Source organism: Littorina saxatilis, linkage group LG2 (assembly GCF_037325665.1).
Source record: "Littorina saxatilis isolate snail1 linkage group LG2, US_GU_Lsax_2.0, whole genome shotgun sequence".
Taxonomy (NCBI): domain Eukaryota; kingdom Metazoa; phylum Mollusca; class Gastropoda; order Littorinimorpha; family Littorinidae; genus Littorina; species Littorina saxatilis.
Window position 1 is genome coordinate 28,031,016 of NC_090246.1, and position 20,083 is coordinate 28,051,098.

Below are 20,083 nucleotides of genomic sequence, written 5' to 3' on the forward strand. Positions count from 1 at the left end.
ATCTATAAAAACAGACAGACAGTGATTCAAACCTGAACAACAAGATGGGCTTTGGGCGTTTTCAAGGCCTGAGAGATTGATATTCAAACAGGACATGATAATTGGGTGCGCCTCGTTAAAGACACATTAATTTGCCATGCTTTAGTTTGCCGACCGCTTGGCAAGTCATAGTTTTACTTATCATTTTCATACCATATCATTCCATGTCAATGCCGCTTTTGTTATGAATCTGCTCTTTTTCTTAGTATTTCTTGTTGTTCAACAACAACAACAACAACAACAACAACAACAACAACAACAACAACAACAACAACAACAACAACAACAACAACAACAACAACAACAACAAAAGTAAACAGACGGAAGTGTCGGCTGAACATATCAACGTATCACACAAGTATGCAGGGTTATAGAATTTGAAACTTAGCATGGCTGTTGATGAAATTATTCTGAGATCATTGTATGCCTTAGCACACGGTTTTCTTTTCAGTCAACGAAAATGCCCTCCAGACTTCCAAAATCAGATGAAAAGATTGAAATGTTACTTCTCATTGCCCTTAAAAACTGACAGCACGCCGGGAGTGTTCTTCTCTGTCATAAAACAGCATTCACATTATCTGAACTAACGCCGTGGGATGAGCCATCCACTGTTCAATGCATTAATTGATAGACTTCAGTACAGCTTTACAAGCCTCATGTCACATCCTTCAATCACATTGTCACAAGTTTCTTGATATGTAAAGCCTGATCTGCGTACATGGGCTAGGCTGTTATACTGCAACGCTTCTTATAGCTGAGGCAATCTTTTTGTAGTATCTATTTATATGGCTGTCTGGCTGTCTGGCTGTCTGCCTGTCTCTCTCTCTCTCTCACACACACACCCCCCTCACACACACATACACCCCCCCACACACACACACACGTGCGCGCGCACTTTCTCTCTCTCTCTCTCTCTCTCTCTCTTTCTACCCCTCTCTCACTCAACCACTGCGAATTGTTACACGGCACATACCTTTGAGGCAAAGTGCACCCGTCACTCACGAATACAATCCTTTCACAGTTGCCACATTGCCGTACTCCCGAGGCAAAGACATCAGACAATTAAAAAACCCAGATCAAAATATTGAAGTTTTAAACTAACTAACTGATATGACGGGCAAAGTAGGTTCGCTGGGTCAATGTAAGGCAAACAGCCGAAAGGCCTCACCGATAAGAGAACAACCACACATACAACCAGGAAGAAAGAACATGTCAGCCCATGCGGTTCTCAAGCGGTTGTGTATTTTGTGAACGATACCCTTTACCTTAAAGGCTGCCCTTTTCGTAGCGTTCATTAATTAATTCCTATTGTTTACATGTGCCAATAATGTTATAAAACTGTACCTAAGGGGATATTATAACGATTAGCTGTAGCTTTCGAACACAGAAAAAATTATTTTAGTATTGCAAAGTGGTGTTGGTAGTGTCGAATGTAAACAGAACAGTCTCAAAGTGAAAGTGGATGTTTTCCGGAAATTGCGAAGTTAACAAGAATACAGAAAAGCGCGCTTTCCTGCTTAGCACAATACGCTACCGCGCTAATCTGGCGTGTCAATATCACTACGTTTTGCACGTGGAAGGTGAGCGATTTCCTTCACGCGGGGATTGACGAAGCTGTACTGTCTGTGTTGACGGTCTAAAAATAACCCAAGTCCTGGAGAACTGTTGCTAAACATAGCAATAAACTTTATAAAGAATTAATTATTTCTCGTAATTGGTAAGGACTTCAAACCTAAAACTTTGCAGGAAGCTTAATTTATACATCCCCGCAACAATGAGAAAAGCCCTGGAAGTAATTAAAATTATTAAATAGGACTATGTCAGCCTTTAAAGATACCCGACCACTTTTCTGTGGTAAACCACCCTGTAATCCAAAACAAAACTCACTTACACACACACACACACACACACACACACACACACACACACACACACACACACACACACACACGCGCGCACACACACGCACACACGCACGCACGCTCGCACAACACAAAAATTACGTTGAAAATAGAAGTTTTATCAAGCCTAATGCGTCATTTGGGTAGTTTGTCGGTCTGTTTGCATGATTGCTTGTCACACTCCTGAAGGGCTTGTCTTGTCACAGGTACTGTCACTTTAAAGTGCCACTATTAAACGGTCATGACTAACGGGAACTTCCTGTGCACTTGTCTTTCCACGATTACCGGCCAGTTTTTTCTTCTTTAATAGCCTGTCATTTTCTCCTCTGTCTCCACACATTCAGAGGCGCAACTTCACAGTGCCTCTATTGTTTCTCCAATTACAGAGTTTTCTTTGCTGTGTAATTACTGTTCCCCTTCTAAACATTCTTCGCGACGTCTTTCTCCTTAATCGGGTGAATGGGTTTTAAGTCGTTGCACGAAAAGTTATGTAGGCAGATCCATAGAACTCGATTGCTATATATATATGAACAACAGGGACTATTTAATTTAATTTCATTTCTAACTTTACCATCCCATTACTGGCAAAATCGAGAAATTCGGGTCGCTTCCTCCCAGTGGAAAGCTAGCAGCAGCAAGAGTCAAGCTGTGCGGTTGGAGTAAACAGCGGCTGGCAAAATGACCGTGATACAGAGGTGACACTGGGCTGAGACATGAAAACGGTCTCTGATGTATCACAGAAAGTTGACACTGATGTGGATTTGAATATGTGACCCTAGGAATACAAGCTTAATGCTCTCCCGTGAATTTATGTATACTATATTTCTGTTTGAGTGAGGGCCATGAGATGAGAAACGGTACTTACATGTAAAGTCCACTGTAGCGAAAGTCCGTTTTGCTTCCAATGTCAGGGGAGTGCATTACAGAAATAACTGTATCGCAACGACCAGCGAATCAGCACGTTAGATATATCTCCAATTGGACCTAGGGTGTGTACTGCATGCAGTCATAAATATACTGTACAATACAGCATTGCAATATTTACTCGCTTAGATTAACACGATGTACTGCTGTTGGCTTACCTCTAGAGCTATTCACTCCTGACACACTCATTTATTACCCACTCTTTGTGCAAACCGAGCTGCCACTCTAGCAAGATAATAGGGAGATTTAAAGGACAGCACGTTTCGTTTTGCAGCTCGTTTCGTTTGGTGAATGAGTCACCCCGCGAAACGGAACGTGAAACGAGACGGCATAGACCGCAGACAAGATTTAGATGTATTCACGTTTCGTTTCGGAATGAAGGAAGGGCGATAAATCTTCAAGTGAAATTATCACGTCTGTCCTCGATCAGAATGGAAAAAAAACCTAGGAGGTGGTCCAGAATCGGGCATACTTTGATTATTTTCAGTCCAAATAAATCACACAGACTTTGTTTATACAAAATCACATACGAAGCCAGAATAAAAATTCGATGCGATGACCTACTTCTGCTTCGCCATTTGCTTTCTCACCATGAAGTTGGATAAATGTACCAGGATCAGCACCCTTCAAAATATTTCAGTTCACAACAGTTGTCTACCTCCAATGAACACATTCTCAGCGCTGAAAGACTGTGAAAGGGTTGATGAATCTAGCAATGCATAAAATGGCCAACAAATAAAACTGTTAGTGTGCAAAAATACTCACAAAAGTTGACGAAATATTGTTCGTTTTTTGGGGGTGGAAAACGTGACTGCGTTTTGACGTTCCACGTTCCGTTTCAGTTGACCTTCACCTTTCCAGCGAGAGACCCCCGAAATGATGACGTTTACCACAACTTCAAAACGAAACGTCCCGACGTTTCGTTTTTTAAATCTCCCTAGTGCCGATCATGTCACGCCCCCATTGCAAAATGCAGACAAAGTAGGAACGTTTATTTCTTGTGTTAAAGCGAACAGACCCGCTTCGGAAGGGTATAATCCCGCTGTTGCCAAATCTGTGCCTGCTTGTCGTTTACCTACGATTATTCACTCAAAACAACGACGACGACGACCACCACCACCACCACCACCACCACCACCACCACCACCACCACCACCAACAACAACAACAACAACAAAAACAACAACAACAACAACAACCATTCCGTAGTTGGAACTTTTCGTAATTGACACATCAAATGATGTCATTTGTGAAATCAATTCGGCAAACAATTCATTCCTACAAAGTTGTTGAATTTTGGTATGTGTCAAAGTGTATTCGATGGAAAGGTTTTGACGGATCTGTGAGGATTTACACGATAGTTTATGTGGGGAGGAGGGTAGCTTTTAGTCATCGAACAGCTTGCGCTTATGTCTACTTACGAAAAATTACGACGGGTAAGAATGCTCATCACCTTGATAAATGGAGGATCTCACAGAGTCAGGAACACTCTGAGATGACTTTGTGACGTTTTATATATGGGTGCGTCTCAGAAACTGATCCTTTTGTGTGTGCCATAATCAAATTAGCCCACAATTGAAACATACTGAATTTTAAATCATGATATTGGTATGTTTGAGAAGTAAAATGAATAAAGAAATAGTACAAACAAAACTGAGTATTTTGCATGATTATTATGAAGGTTGTTTTGCGAAAGAAATGATTAAATGCGTGAAAAATGAAGGTCTGATCTGTGACATGAACCATCAACTAGTTTTGTACCTCACTACAAGAATCGTTTAGAATGTCCAAGGACTGCTATTTTTGTTATGTGTGTTTGGTTTAAGTGTACTTGACAGTTGAAATGTTATTTTGTCCACAAAATTGTTTTTTTAAACGAAATTAATCGCTTGAAAGTTTGCCATCACTGTCGTAACATATGTTTCCGCACGCGTGCAACAGCAACAAGTCCTAAATTTGAACTTTAGAATTTGCATATTCATTTTCAACACGATCTTGACATGAAAGGGCATAGAAAATCGCTAAGCTAAATGTTATTTAAGTATTATTTTCTCAAAATTGCATCTGCAAACTAAGTTGAAAGTAGCGCAATATGACATGCTTCTTCAAAATTCCGTTACGATGGTGAACGGTTTTGCAAATAATGTTCAGAGTTTTGAAGAAAGATTAGAACTATTTTGCGCGTAGTGACTTAGAGGTGCGGGTGACTACGCATGCGCAGTTACAGAGAGAAATAGTTCAGCTTCCAGCAGCGAAGAAAGATTTCGAGAATGTTTCCGAAGTCTGTGATTTTGTTACGACAGTGATCAACACCCAAGGTTCTTAAGAAAAGGTGAGTTTTTGCTGCTATGATATTCTATGAAGTGAAAAATTAGGCTACACATTTGTTAATAATAGTTTTTCTTTCGATTTCACGTAGTCAAAACTTGACTAAATGTTTTAACATAGAGGGGGAATCGAAACGAGGGTCGTGGTGTATGTGTGTGTGTGTGTCTGTTTGTCTGTGCGTGTGTGTGTGTAGAGCGATTCAGACTAAACTACTTGACCGATCTTTATGAAATTTGACATGAGAGTTCCTGGGTATGATATCCCCGGACGTTTTTCTTTTTTTTTCGACAAATACTTTTGATGACGTCATATCCGGCTTTTTGTAAAAGTTGAGGCGGCACTGTCACACCCTCATTTTTCAATTAAATTGATTGAAATTTGTGTAAAGCAATCTTCGACGAAGGCCGGACTTCGGTATTGCATTTCAGCTTGGTGGCTTAAAAATCAATTAATGACTTTGGCCATTAAAAATCTGAAAATTGTAATAATTTTTTTTTTTATATAAAACGATCCACATTTACGTTCATCTTATTTTACATCATTTCCTGATTCCACAAACATATAAATATGTTATATTTGGATTAAAAACAAGCTCTGAAAATTAAAAATATAAAAAATTATGATCAAAATTAAATTTCCGAAATCCATTTAAAGGAACGGTAAGTGTCAATGTCACGTTTCAATATATCACTCAAGGTGATTATGAACCGGTTAATTACTACTAATTAACTAACCACACCACGATCCACTCTCGCAGGCATACAATTAAATAGAGTCAACAAAAGTATAAGTTTCAGACGCCTGTTTATGTATAAACTCTCCACCTCCCTCGAGCCTTCACTCAAAATATGTTCCTTTTACGTTCTCAACACGTAAAAAAACCAGTGTTCACTGACAAAATGCCAGTAGTATGTAGAAAATTATAGGAACACGCTGAACCCGTGTAAATATAGTTAAATGAGAATGTTCTGTTCGAAAAGCTCTAGTTCGTGCAGGTGTCACACACCCCACGTTGTCACTACTCCAATGAAATCATAGATACGAAAAGACAACGGTGGTCAACGGGGTGCGTACGACATGGTGCACTTAGCTTTATCTCTGCTGCTGCTGCTTAGCCGGTATGCTGGTTAGTCGGTTCGCTGGTTAGCCGGTCCGCTGGTTAGCCGGTTCGCTGGTTAGCCGGTCCGCTGGTTAGCCGGTCTCCTGGTTAGCCGGTCTCCTGGTTAGCGTAGCCTCAACAGTTCCCCCCAGAGTCAGCCGTGCCGATGTTACGGGAACGTAACGAACGAACGAAACGAACGAACGAAGGAAGGCTGCAAACAGAAAGCATCGGTGCACTAAACATGTCAGCTACCCCTCACCCACCACCTTAAAACATGTCATCTTTAAATATCTCATCGAGCACGTGGGCCTGCACAAAACTGACTTTTTACAACAACAAAACAGCCATTTTCCGTCCTTCTCTCCCTATCTGCAAAAACCATATACAGATTAGTATTTTAGCGTCACAGAGAGTAAATTATGCGCTAACCTGGAAAGAACAACAGAGAGTATTTCATTCCACAACACAGACTCATCAACAGCGTTAAATAATGATTTATTACCTCAAAAGCCTATGATTGTAACTCTCAATGGAAGCAAAGTCCGCCTCCTCCCTGGAACAGTCTCTGTTCGTCAACAGTGACCCAAAACGTCCAGAACCCCTTGTCGAATCCTTATGCGAAAGCCATCGCCGACGAAGGAAATGTGACGACTTGTCCTCAGCAAAATACGTGGCAGAGGAAAGGAATAACTTGTGGAAGTTCCCCTAGAGTGCCGAATATGATACTCGGTGAAAAACCATCATACTCTAGTAACTGTGTGTTAGGTCCTTCCCCTTCTGCCGCTGGGTGTCAAGTGTGTCGTCCTTGAGTCTCTGACAGACCACCTAGCCAAAAAACACGTGACTGACCTTGTCACCAAACCAGTCCAGCTATACACGATTCTGCCTCCCCAAGCAGGAAAAAGGACACGAGAAACTCAATCCCTGAAAATCCCGTGCGCGCTGTCAGCGAAAAAAACCGTCAGCCCTATGACAGCAGAAACCTGCACTGTGAAGCTCGTGCGTTTCAAAACATCCGTGCTCGGGAGCACTGTCAGCAAAAACTCTGCTGTGTCCAATATCACGCACAGGCGCTTTCTATCATACATTGACCCAGAACAGGCACTCCACTGAGTGACGCTTTCTTGGTCTCTGTCACCCGATCGTGACACACCTCCCCTCTTCAAGACGAAACCTCGGTTTCGCTCACAGTCATGTTCTCCTCTACAGCCCGAGAGAGAAAGTCAGCTTTAACATTGTTGGCGCCCGGAATGACGCGTACCGTGAATTGGTACGGTTGGAGAATCAACGCCCAGCGCATAAGTCTGGCGTTTGCCAACCTTGCAACCTGAAGATATTGCAGAGGTTGATGGTCTGTTTCCAGACAGAAAGGTCGTCCTCAAGAACGAGCAACCCCTCGTTTCACCCCTGATAACTGCAACCTTCTCTGTCTTCTTGTCTTTGTTCTTCTGGTCTTTGTTCTTCTCCCCGTAGGCTGTCCTCTCTATGTAGGCGCGCAGCAGGTTGGCGTGGTACAGGCGTGCTTTCCCGTGCATCATGATCCTGTAGTCGTTCTGGCCCACCCTCGCTGTCACCTCAAAAGGTCCTTGCCACTGCAGTTGTAGCTTGTTGTGTTTGACAGGTAGAAGTAGCAACACCCGTTCTCCAATCTTGAAGCTGCGCGGCCGTGCCTTGCGGTCGAATCCCCGCGCGTAACGCTGTGCTGCTCTTCCCAGGTTCTCTTGAGCCAGTTTGCAGGTCTCTTCAATCCTGTTCCTGAGTTCTACGATGTAGGTCGCTGTCGTCTGCACCTCCTCGTCAGCTTCTTCGTCTGTCCAAGCCTGACGCAGGATAGCCATGGGACCGCGTACCTGTCTGCCGTACAACAACTCAAATGGGGAAAAACCCAAGCTCTCCTGAGGAACCTCGCGGTATGCAAAAAGCAATGCTGGGATGTACCTGTCCCACGTGCGTGGTTTCTCCTGAGCTAGTTTCCTCAGCATGGTCTTCAAGGTGCCATTGAACCTTTCCACCAGTCCGTTGCACTGAGCATGGTAAGGAGTGGTGAAGTGCTGCTCCAGTGATAGCAGTCGTGCTGCCTCCGCCATCACTCCTCCCGTGAACTGCGTGCCTCTGTCGGTGAGTACCTCTGATGGAATTCCCAGCCGGGACCACATAGTAACCAGAGCCTCAGCTACTCGCGTGGCTTCAATCGATTTCAGAGGGATCGCCTCTGGGTATCGAGTAGCGTAGTCCACCATGGTCAAAATGTATCTGTTTCCGTCCTCAGACGCAGGCAAGATGGGCCCGATGATGTCCACTGCCACCCGACGAAAGGGTTCGTCGATGAGCGGCATCTTCTCTAAGGGGACCTTCCTCACCCTTCCTTTGGCAACCACCTTCTGGCACTTATCGCAGGACGCACAGAAACGTCGGACATCCGTGCAGATGCCTGGCCAGTAAAAGTGGCGCCAGACACGATCCGTGGTCTTCTTGGTACCAAGATGACCTCCCAGAATCGAGTCGTGTGCCGTTGCCATGACACCCTCGCGAAACTCGCGAGGCACGACAACCTGTTTGAATGTACCTTCTTGGTTGCTGAACTCACGGTAGAGCAACTTCTTGTCCCTGAGGAACTTTGACCTCCCATGCTTCCCGCTCAGCTTCACCTTCCCCGACTTCGCGTGCTCCCGAGGAGTAGCTAAGGTCGGGTCAGAATCCTGAGCCTTCGCGAGAAGCGCGGGGGTCACGTTCCCCAGGGCAGCTCGTGCAGCAGGTAGGGGTTTGAGAGGTTTGTCCTCTCGCTCCGCCTGTGCCCGCGTGAGCACTGAAATGACGTCGGGAGACCGATAAACGGGAACCTCCCTGGTGACGCCGTCCACAAACTGAACCCGGTTTCCAATGAGCAGGTCGCATGGAGGATCGTCCATGACGACGGCCACAATGGTCCCCGTGAACAACGGGGTTACGACCTTGATCACTGCCGTGTTCAAGTCGTAAGCGTGAGATGCCTCGGCCATTCTCACCCTGATGCTGTCTCCTGTGTAGGCCATAGCTGGAACTAGACTCGCCCGAACCACTATCATGTCTGCCCCTGTGTCCCGCAGACCTTCGCCCTTCACTCCGTTAACGTAGACGTTGCAGTGGGGCTGGAAATGTTTCCTGGAGCACGGAACGCAGAGTTGTGGGATGGTGCATGAGCTCGTGACGTCCCTGAACTCCTCACTGCCAACGAAGTGAACGCCCTTCTGGTCAGCCTGTCTCTTGTGGCAGTCCTTCTTCACGTGGCCCCGCTTGTTGCAGTAGTAACACTGGATGTCAGTTCTGGAACTCGATCCCTTGTGTCCCTGATCGTCCTTCCCGTCCTTGGGTCCTGAAGAACCCGAATTTCCCGTTTTTCCTGGCCGTGAGCCTGAAGATTTGCCGGAGATCGCCTGGGCGTCCTCGTGCACTCTGATCCAGTCGGCTGCCTCCTGAGTAGTCTTGGGCTGGTGCTCCTGCACGAAGGTCACCACCTCAGGTCGCAGGCTGGACATCAGTTGTTCCATGACTATGAGGTCGGCAAGGTCGTTGACGGTCCAGTCCTTTTCGGCCATCTCCACCCAGCGCCGCAGGTAGAGGTTAAGGCGTGCCACAAACTGATGACTCAGCTCGCCGCTCAGTCTCTTGCTGTTACGCAGACGTCGTCTGTAGGCTTCCGCAGTCAGGTTGAAGCGCTGGAGTAACGCCTTCTTTAGTGCCTGATAGTCTCTCGCCTCGTCGTCATCCAAAGCGTTGTAGAGCTGCAATGCGCGTCCCTTTAAGCAGGTGCTAAGGCGGCTAGCCCACGTGGCCTCTTCCCACTTCTGGTCAGATGCGATGCGCTCAAACCGGCGTAAAAAGTCGTCGAGCTCGTCCTTGTCATCGTCGAACGTCGGCAGTCTCGTACGGTCGGCAACAAACGTCGGCGCGCTAGCCTGAGTAAGCGTACCCTTCTCGGCCTGCAGCCTAGCTAGTTCTAGCTGGTGATCGCGTTCGGCCTGTTTGTCCTGTCTGTCACGTTCGGCCTGTCGTTCGGCCTGTCGTTCCTGTCTCTCAAGTTCTTTCTTGTCCTGTCTGTCACGTTCGTCTTTCTCTTTCTGTTCTTGTCTGTCACGTTCGTCTTTCTTTTCCTGTCTGTCTCGTTCTGCCTGTCGTTCCCTTTCTTGTCTGTCAAGTTCGTCTTTCTCTTTCTTGTCCTGTCGGTCACGTTCGGCCTGTCGTTCAGCCTGTCGTTCCCTTTCTTGTCTGTCAAGTTCGTCCTTCTTGTCCTGTCTGTCACGTTCTTCTTTTCTTGTCAGTCGCTCAAATTCTTCCTTCCGTTCCACTTCTAAGCGTTTTAGAACGCTTCGGGCTCTAACGCGTGCGTCTCGCTCAGTCGGTTGCTCGCTGCCAGGAGTCTCGAAAGTTATTCTCCTCGTAGGAGATCCCCCTGTAGCCATGGTTAGTTTTAGCAAAGCTTTATCACAAAAGTAAGTCTAACGCAGCTATAGCTAGAATACGCGGTGACGAAAGCGGTGGATACAAAAATCCAGCAACCGGAAAATGCAGAAGAAAAATCCAAACGGTGTAGAACAAATCGCGTAGCCTACTTTATGGCTGCTTTTTGCGGTGAAACAAAGTGTTTCCCACAGCCGTGGCCTACTTTATCGGCTGCTTTTTGCGGTGAAACAGAGTGTTTCCCACAGCCTTGGTTAGGACAGAAGTCCTCGGACCCTTCCCCCCCAAAATTCCAACAAAGTCAAAATATGGAGAAAAATCCAAGTAAAACAAGACGGTAGAAAATGTAACCTGTTACGGAATGCGAAACAACAATGTAGAGAAAACTGAGTAAAACGAATAACAAATCCGCTAACCCCGCTCAGCTCTCTGCAACGGAAAACTCTGAACATACAACAACAAAGATTCACAAACAAAGGAAAGGGAGATAATCACAGTTAGCGCATACAATAACTCACAAATTACAATTTACATTTCCTGCAAGGTGTGAATCGCTTAAGGTGTGGTATATGATCAAAACTATACAAAAAAGGGTAGCACCAAGCAGAAAATAAGTCGAGCACTGACGAGATTATCTGCTCTTAGTTCTCCTTAATTGGTGGGTCTTTATCAGTTGGAAATTAACTGAGTAAATCCCGGCTTGGCCCCCACGTGTCACGTTTCAATATATCACTCAAGGTGATTATGAACCGGTTAATTACTACTAATTAACTAACCACACCACGATCCACTCTCGCAGGCATACAATTAAATAGAGTCAACAAAAGTATAAGTTTCAGACGCCTGTTTATGTATAAACTCTCCACCTCCCTCGAGCCTTCACTCAAAATATGTTCCTTTTACGTTCTCAACACGTAAAAAAACCAGTGTTCACTGACAAAATGCCAGTAGTATGTAGAAAATTATAGGAACACGCTGAACCCGTGTAAATATAGTTAAATGAGAATGTTCTGTTCGAAAAGCTCTAGTTCGTGCAGGTGTCACACACCCCACGTTGTCACTACTCCAATGAAATCATAGATACGAAAAGACAACGGTGGTCAACGGGGTGCGTACGACATGGTGCACTTAGCTTTATCTCTGCTGCTGCTGCTTAGCCGGTATGCTGGTTAGTCGGTTCGCTGGTTAGCCGGTCCGCTGGTTAGCCGGTTCGCTGGTTAGCCGGTCCGCTGGTTAGCCGGTCTCCTGGTTAGCCGGTCTCCTGGTTAGCGTAGCCTCAACAGTTCCCGCCAGAGTCAGCCGTGCCGATGTTACGGGAACGTAACGAACGAACGAAACGAACGAACGAAGGAAGGCTGCAAACAGAAAGCATCGGTGCACTAAACATGTCAGCTACCCCTCACCCACCACCTTAAAACATGTCATCTTTAAATATCTCATCGAGCACGTGGGCCTGCACAAAACTGACTTTTTACAACAACAAAACAGCCATTTTCCGTCCTTCTCTCCCTATCTGCAAAAACCATATACAGATTAGTATTTTAGCGTCACAGAGAGTAAATTATGCGCTAACCTGGAAAGAACAACAGAGAGTATTTCATTCCACAACACAGACTCATCAACAGCGTTAAATAATGATTTATTACCTCAAAAGCCTATGATTGTAACTCTCAATGGAAGCAAAGTCCGCCTCCTCCCTGGAACAGTCTCTGTTCGTCAACAGTGACCCAAAACGTCCAGAACCCCTTGTCGAATCCTTATGCGAAAGCCATCGCCGACGAAGGAAATGTGACGACTTGTCCTCAGCAAAATACGTGGCAGAGGAAAGGAATAACTTGTGGAAGTTCCCCTAGAGTGCCGAATATGATACTCGGTGAAAAACCATCATACTCTAGTAACTGTGTGTTAGGTCCTTCCCCTTCTGCCGCTGGGTGTCAAGTGTGTCGTCCTTGAGTCTCTGACAGACCACCTAGCCAAATACACGTGACTGACCTTGTCACCAAACCAGTCCAGCTATACACAGTTTTGCCTCCCCAAGCAGGAAAAAGGACACGAGAAACTCAATCCCTGAAAATCCCGTGCGCGCTGTCAGCGAAAAAAACCGTCAGCCCTATGACAGCAGAAACCTGCACTGTGAAGCTCGTGCGTTTCAAAACATCCGTGCTCGGGAGCACTGTCAGCAAAAACTCTGCTGTGTCCAATATCACGCACAGGCGCTTTCTATCATACATTGACCCAGAACAGGCACTCCACTGAGTGACGCTTTCTTGGTCTCTGTCACCCGATCGTGACAGTCAATGTTTTCTTTAATTGTAAAAGTTGTATGTTCAATGGAATGGTAAGTCTGAACAAAATAATTACTTTATTTTGTTTTTAGCCAGTGAATGTGGATGCATCAAAATCTTGATAGACATTAAACAAATTCATGTTAGTGAAACTAGTACACATATTGCATCAATCTTTAGTTGAAATCGCAGGTACTTGCATGTTTCAGGTGCAAGAGATTCGACCTGATGAACTGGTGGTAACGTTCCTTCGAAGGAAACCGGAGGGGAACTACTATTGCTTTCCAGGGATCGATGATATTTCCTTAGTCCCTACATCTGATGCAACCATGATTCGTGACCCCACCTTCAATGCCAGGGGGCATTATTTCTTTTAAAATAAATTAATTAACTGCAAGTGGCAACTGTTCTATATGTAACCAATGCCTTTGGTTTATTGTCTCAACAATTGAATGAACCACTTTTGAACATTTGCATTCTTCATGTCAAACCTTATAATACATGTCTGGTTGTTCGTTTCCGAGTTACGTGGGTGATGAACTTTTCATTAATGTTTCTCTTTTTTGGGGCCAAGTTTGCTTGATTTTGTCCAGCTTTTTTTCTTTCTGTTCCTGTTTTAGTGTTTGGCATTTTACCTAAGAAGAATCTGGTTGCAAAATCAGCTTCATTTTGTAAGGTTTGTGGGAAAAAGCATAACCGTTTCTTTGTTACAAAAGTGATGTTTCCATGTTACATCGGTGACCATTTTGCATTCTTTTGGGATAACTTTCTAACATTTTGTCTTAGAGCAACAAATCTTTGTATGTATGCTATTGTGAAGGTTAAATGTCAATAAGACTGAATGAATGCCATGTATCAACATGTTCTGATCAGGATATCATTAATTAATTTTCATTTTTGTATTGAAATTTTGACGAATGCATGGAACTTTGAAAAAAACCATTATTTTGTTGTTTGCATGTAGTCATTTCATATTGAACTCTATAATGGCTTGTGATTCAACAATAATAACTGAATAAAAGTCGTTTTCAGCCTTATAAATGCAGTTTTTTTGTCTTTTATTTTTTCCATGTTACACGGGTGATTTTGCACACATGGTCCAAATAATGCTCAATATATGGCAAACTAAAGGCAATGTTATATTTTTTCTTGTTTAAACTGAAAAGGTACACCCTGAGAAGTGTGTAAATAGTATTATCAAAGTTTTCTGGGAAGATTTTACTTTTGGTGATAATGTCACAAACAGAGGACGAGATTCTGAGACGCACCCATATACAAGTGTTTGTTGAAACCACACTCTTTATGGAAAGACTTAGACACTTTGATGGATGTGTCTGTCATATATTATATATATAAAAATAAATATATATATTTACAGTCATCGCATAAGCTCTGTTACTTATAAGCTTAAAGTTCAATGAGGCACTCAAAATAGTGCACACACACACACACACGCACGCACGCACGCACGCACGTACGCACACAAACACACACTCTCTCACACGCACACACATGCATATGCATACACACACACACACACACACATACTCACACACACACACACACACACACACACACACACACACACACACACACACACACACACACGTACTGTTTTAACCGAAGTTCTGACAATCGTGTACTTCGGTCCATAGTCGTCCCTCCTCGTAATAACTCGTTCATAATAACTTGGAATCACAAATTGGGCCACTGAACTTTAAATAAATGTAACTTTTTTATCGCCGTATTTTGATCTTGTTATAATGATGTATCGGCGCACGACATGGAAATGAACAAATGAGGATAGGATGAGATCGGGGAGGAGAAGAGAAAAAACTTGACTAAATGTAAAAACTTGACTAAATGTAAAAACTTGACTAAATGTAAAAACTTGACTAAATGTAAAAACTTGACTAAATGTAAAAACTTGACTAAATGTAAAAACTTGACTAAATGTAAAAAGAGGGAAATGAAAGGAAGAAAAACAAAAAGAAAGAGAGAGAATACAGACAGTTTAAATACCACAATACATTAACTCTTATGGGTGGATGAATAAAAGAAAGTGCACGCGAGAACAGAGAGAGAGAGAGAGAAAGAGAGAGACCAAACAAACAAACAAACAGTCATAACAAAATCCACCCCAAACAGACAGAGACAGACAGACAGACAGACAGACAGACAGACAGACACTGTGCCTATAGACACATATAGACTGGCAGACAGAGAATGTTCCTAAACTTAACGTCAAATGTGTGTGCATGTCAAGTATTTTACTCGATATTGTATGCCATATGATATTCATCGATTTGTCAAGTCGCCTAGCCTGCACCATGACTGAGTATAAACCTCGTCACGCACAATCGACTCGTTTGGATGGGAACATTTGAACAGTCATGGACAAGCCATCGTGCAATCAGCGATGACAGATTTCAATTTTTATCTCAGCATTTTGCGAGGCCAAATGGGACAAAATAAGGAGCATACTTTGAAGTTCAAAAATTAAACTTTACGGAAAAAACCCAAAAAACTAAATCAATAATTGAGATAATCCTGCAGAAGCCAAAACTTTCATGGAATGTCACGTGAAAGGCCAGAAATGGCAAAAATGGTGTTGTATTTGACTGTGTACATGCACATTTTACATGCTGTGAATTTGCTCTTTTGTCTCATAGACAGCATAAAACATGATGTTTTAAACGAGCAGACAATATGTTTTCCTTATTTTGTTAAAGTGATAAATAAATAAAATAAAATGTAATTGTAAAAACAAAAACAAATGTCCATAATAAAATGAACTTGCATTCATTTTTAAGTTTAAAGAACAACATCCTATAATATTTGTGCTTTAAACACACACACAATTTCCTTTTAATGTCTTTTAAATTGATGAATGAATGGGAAAAATGGTCCATTATGTTAATGATAGGAAAGCAAAACAAACAACAAGATTTTTTGAACTGCTTTTTTATGGCATTTTAAACAAACTGCGAATGTCACCTGAAGCTAATTTTATATTAACTTGTACATTATTTTTAATCGTTAATTTTAAGGAGGTTGGAAACAAAAAACTGAACTTAGTAGCAAGTAGATAAACATAAAATAAGAAGTGACACTTGCAAGATCTTTCCCTTCTTGTGTTAATTGTTAGTAGTGCTTTTTGTGCATTTGCCTTTTTAAACCACTTCCTTCTCTCTTTTTCAAAGAAACATATATCAATACATGAAGCTAAATGTATTTCTCTTTTCTTGTTTTTACATTTAGTCAAGTTTTGACTAAATATTTTAACATAGAGGGGAAATCGAGACGAGGGTCGTGGTGTATGTGTGTGTGTGTGTGTGTGTGTGTGTGTGTGTGTGTGTGTGTGTGTGCGTGTGTGTGTCTGTCTGTCTGTGCGTGTGTGTGTGTAGAGCGATTCAGACTAAACTACTGGACCGATCTTTATGAAATTTGACATGAAAGTTCCTGGGAATGATATCCCCGGATATTTTTTTCATTTTTTCGATAAATACCTTTGATGACGTCATATCCGGCTTTTTGTAAAAGCTGAGGCGGCACTGTCACACCCTCATTTTTCAATCAAATTGATTGACATTTTGGCAAAGCTATCTTTGACGAACGCCGGACTTTGGTATCGCATTTCAGCTTGATGGTTTAAAAACTAATGAATGAGTTTGGTCATTTAAAATCGGAAACTTGTAATTAAAATTATTTTTTTTATTAAACGATCCAAAAATTTAATCGTATTCTTCGTCATTTTCTGATTCCAAAAATATATACATGTGTTATATTTGGATTACAAACAAGCTCTGAAAATTAAAAATATGAAAACTATGATTAAAATTAATTTTCCGAAATCGATTTAAAAACAATTTAATCTTATTCCTTGTCGGTCCCTGATTCCAAAATCATATAGATATGATATGTTTGGATTAATAACAAACTCAGTAAGCTAAAAAGAATAGACATACAGAAAAGCGTGTTATCCTGCTCAGCGCGACCACTACCGCACTATTCTGCATGGCTTGTCGATTTCACTGCCTTTGCCACGAGCGGAGGACTGACGAAACTACGAGTATGTGGTCTTGGTGAAAAAAGCAGTGCGTTCAGTTTCATTCTGTGAGTTCGACAGCTTGACTAAATGTTGTTATTTCGCCTTACGCGACTTGTCAATTTACTGTAAATGTTTATTTTGTGGAAGATGAATTTCTCAATGTAACTTCATAGCATGCGAAAGAAAGAAACATGAAATAAAACAAAGAAGGAACGAAACACAATAAAAAAAAAATTAAAAAAAACATTAAATAATCTGGAAAACATAGCAGCCAAATTGTGAGTGCGTGTGTGTGCGTGCGTACGTACGTACGTGTGCGTGTGTGTCGTTAAATGTTTAACTCAATTCTATTTTTTATTGATATGCTCCATGAAGGGTAAAGCATAGTCGAAACTACCAAATAGTCATCCACATTTGCTACGAGTACCTTTTCATTTGAAATACACTAAGAGGCTGCTACGTGACCTTTTGAATGCAAACTGTTCTAAAAAATTTTTTTAAAATTCGACTTCTGGAAACGATGTTTTGTTTCTTTAAATCTGCAATAACTTTCAAGTCTACCAAAGAATGTGGTTGATTATTCGGGTAGAAATCCATTAACTTTCCCAAACCAAGAAACAAAAAAGCAAGGAAGGTTATATATTTATCAGAACGTTTATTTACAGACAAAATGTTCGATATCAATATCAAGATATCGAAGAGTCAGCGCTAAGTTCTTGTTCGATTGATTGTCTTGGGATTTTGTTTGTTTGTTTGTTCGTTCATGGGCTGAAACTCCCACGACTTGTACGTGTATGACCGTTTTTACCCCGCCATTTAGGCAGCCATACGCCGCTTTCGGAGGAAGCATGCTGGGTATTTTCGTGTTTCTATAACCCACCGAACTCGGACATGGATTACAGGATCTTTTTCGTGCGCACTTGGTCTTGTGCTTGCGTGTACACACGGGGGTGTTCGGACACCGAGGAGAGTCTGCACACAAAGTTGACTCTGAGAAATAAATCTCTCGCCGAACGTGGGGACGAACTCACGCTGACAGCGGCCAACTGGATACAAATCCAGCGCGCTACCGACTGAGCTACATCCCCGCTCGTCTTGGGATTAATTGTGTACATAGTCCTTGGCTGCAAAGACTATCACGTCCACGTTCTTGTGCAAATTTCGTCTTGATTATGCGAGAACATTCAGCTGACCTTCGTAACAGGTGGCTCTCTCGTAAAGTGAGATCAACAAGAATAGAGAGGGACATTAAAATGTGTCCTTCGTTCACTTCGCTGTTGACACTTGAAGAGAGAGAGAGAGAGAGAGAGAGAGAGAGAGAGAGAGAGAGAGAGAGAGAGAGAGAGAGAGAGAGAGAGAGAGAGAGAGAGAGAGAGATGAGAGAGAGAGAGAGAGAGAGAGAGAGAGAGGGGGGGGGGGGGGGGGTAAAAAGAAGTTGAATTGGAAAGCGGAAAGTGTGTTCAGCAAAGTGATCGATCATGCAAAGCAATCAACTCATCCGTTGTTCGTCAAATACAGGATCTTCAAGGGATGTTGGTCTGTTTTCGCCCGTTTTCTCTGAAGACATTTGCCCATTTGTTTTTTCAGCTAATCTAGCGAAAGAGGACGCTGGGCAGGGAGGATGGGCGGAATAGTGTCGGCTGGGTGGCCGAGTGGTAACGCACTTGCGCTCGGAAGCGAGAGGTTGCGAGTTCGACCCTGGGTCAGGGCGTTAGCAATTTTCTCCCCCCTTTCCGTACCTAGGTGGTGGGTTCAAGTGCTAGTCTTTCGGATGAGACGAAAAACCGAGGTCCCTTTGTGTACACTACATTGGGGTGTGCACGTTAAAGATCCCACGATTGACAAAAGGGTCTTTCCTGGCAAAATTGTATAGGCATAGATAAAAATGTCCACCAAAATACCCGTGTGACTTGGAATAATAGGCCGTGAAAAGTAGGATATGCGCCGAAATGGCTGCGATCTGCTGGCCAATGTGAATGCATGATGTATTGTGTAAACAAATTCCATCTCACACGGCATAAATAAATCCCTGCGCCTTGAATATGTATGTGCGCGATATAAATTGCATAAAATAAAAAATAAAAAATAAAAAAATAAATCGCTGCGCTTGGAACTGTACCCACGGAATACGCGCGAAATAAGCCTCATATTGATTGATTGATTGATTGGCTGTATCCTTTTTGATGTTAGATAGACTGATAGAGACAAAGATAGGAGATATTTAGGGTGGAGATAGACAAACGAGTTCAAAAACAGGATTCAGAACACAGAGTATTTCATTATCCAAGGTTGGAAATTTATCTAGACATATTCTAGTAACTTAACTAAACGTATTCCACGGAAATCGTGTGATGAATCATTCATAAATTAATGCACAAGGGCTCCCCTTTTTAACGAAAATGACTTTGACGGTAACAACGAAAATTTCTTTTGATGACACTGACGATACAGCTTTTTACCACACATCATTGACGTGTCCAATAATTATTCTCACATGGGTAAAACCAAATGAACTAAAGTAAGGTGTTTTTAGGATCGCCTTAGGAGTAAGGTGAGCTGCCATGTAAAGGTTCTACTGTGCTCCCACTATCTTAGCTTTTCCAATTCCGAGACTTTCGCTGTGAACTCGGGATCCTCAAACGTGCGCAAGCGTGCACGCCGAGAGGCGTTCGGAAAACGTCAGAGAGTGTGCAGAGAAAGCTTACTCTGAGAAATAAGTCCCTGACCGAACCCGCGGGCTACTTGTAAACGACACACTGATTTTGAAGCTCTGAGCGCTCAGCTCCGAGCTATGTCCGCAGCACAGGACAAGAAAATCATTCGATCGAGAATTTCAAAAAATTCCCCACGCTGCTATACAGTTCAAACCTGCCCTCTTCCACAACTCCGCGGTTCAGGCCCCCACTTCCTTTTAAGACCTTGGGGTTTTTTTTTTAAAGATTTTTTCTTTATAACCTCTGTAAATTTACCTCCATTTTAAGCCTACCGCCCCCTTCATGAGACCTGATTTATTTTT

General features: G+C 42.9%; 1 protein-coding gene across 4 annotated transcripts in view; it reads right to left on the reverse strand.

Moving 5' to 3' along the window:
- The window catches only part of LOC138958657 (cadherin-23-like), a 108,069-nt gene that overhangs the window by 71,123 nt on the left and 16,863 nt on the right, over window positions 1–20,083 (reverse strand). Inside the window, exon 1 of one of the 4 annotated variants that reach the window (XM_070329881.1) lies at window positions 2,806–3,052. The exons of 2 other annotated variants lie outside the window; for them this stretch is intronic. The gene's annotated coding sequence lies outside the window, so the exon portion shown is untranslated. Of the gene's footprint in view, window positions 1–1,012; window positions 1,151–2,805; window positions 3,053–20,083 lie in introns of those variants that run through there. One more of the 4 variants, XM_070329884.1, reaches the window with a different exon arrangement.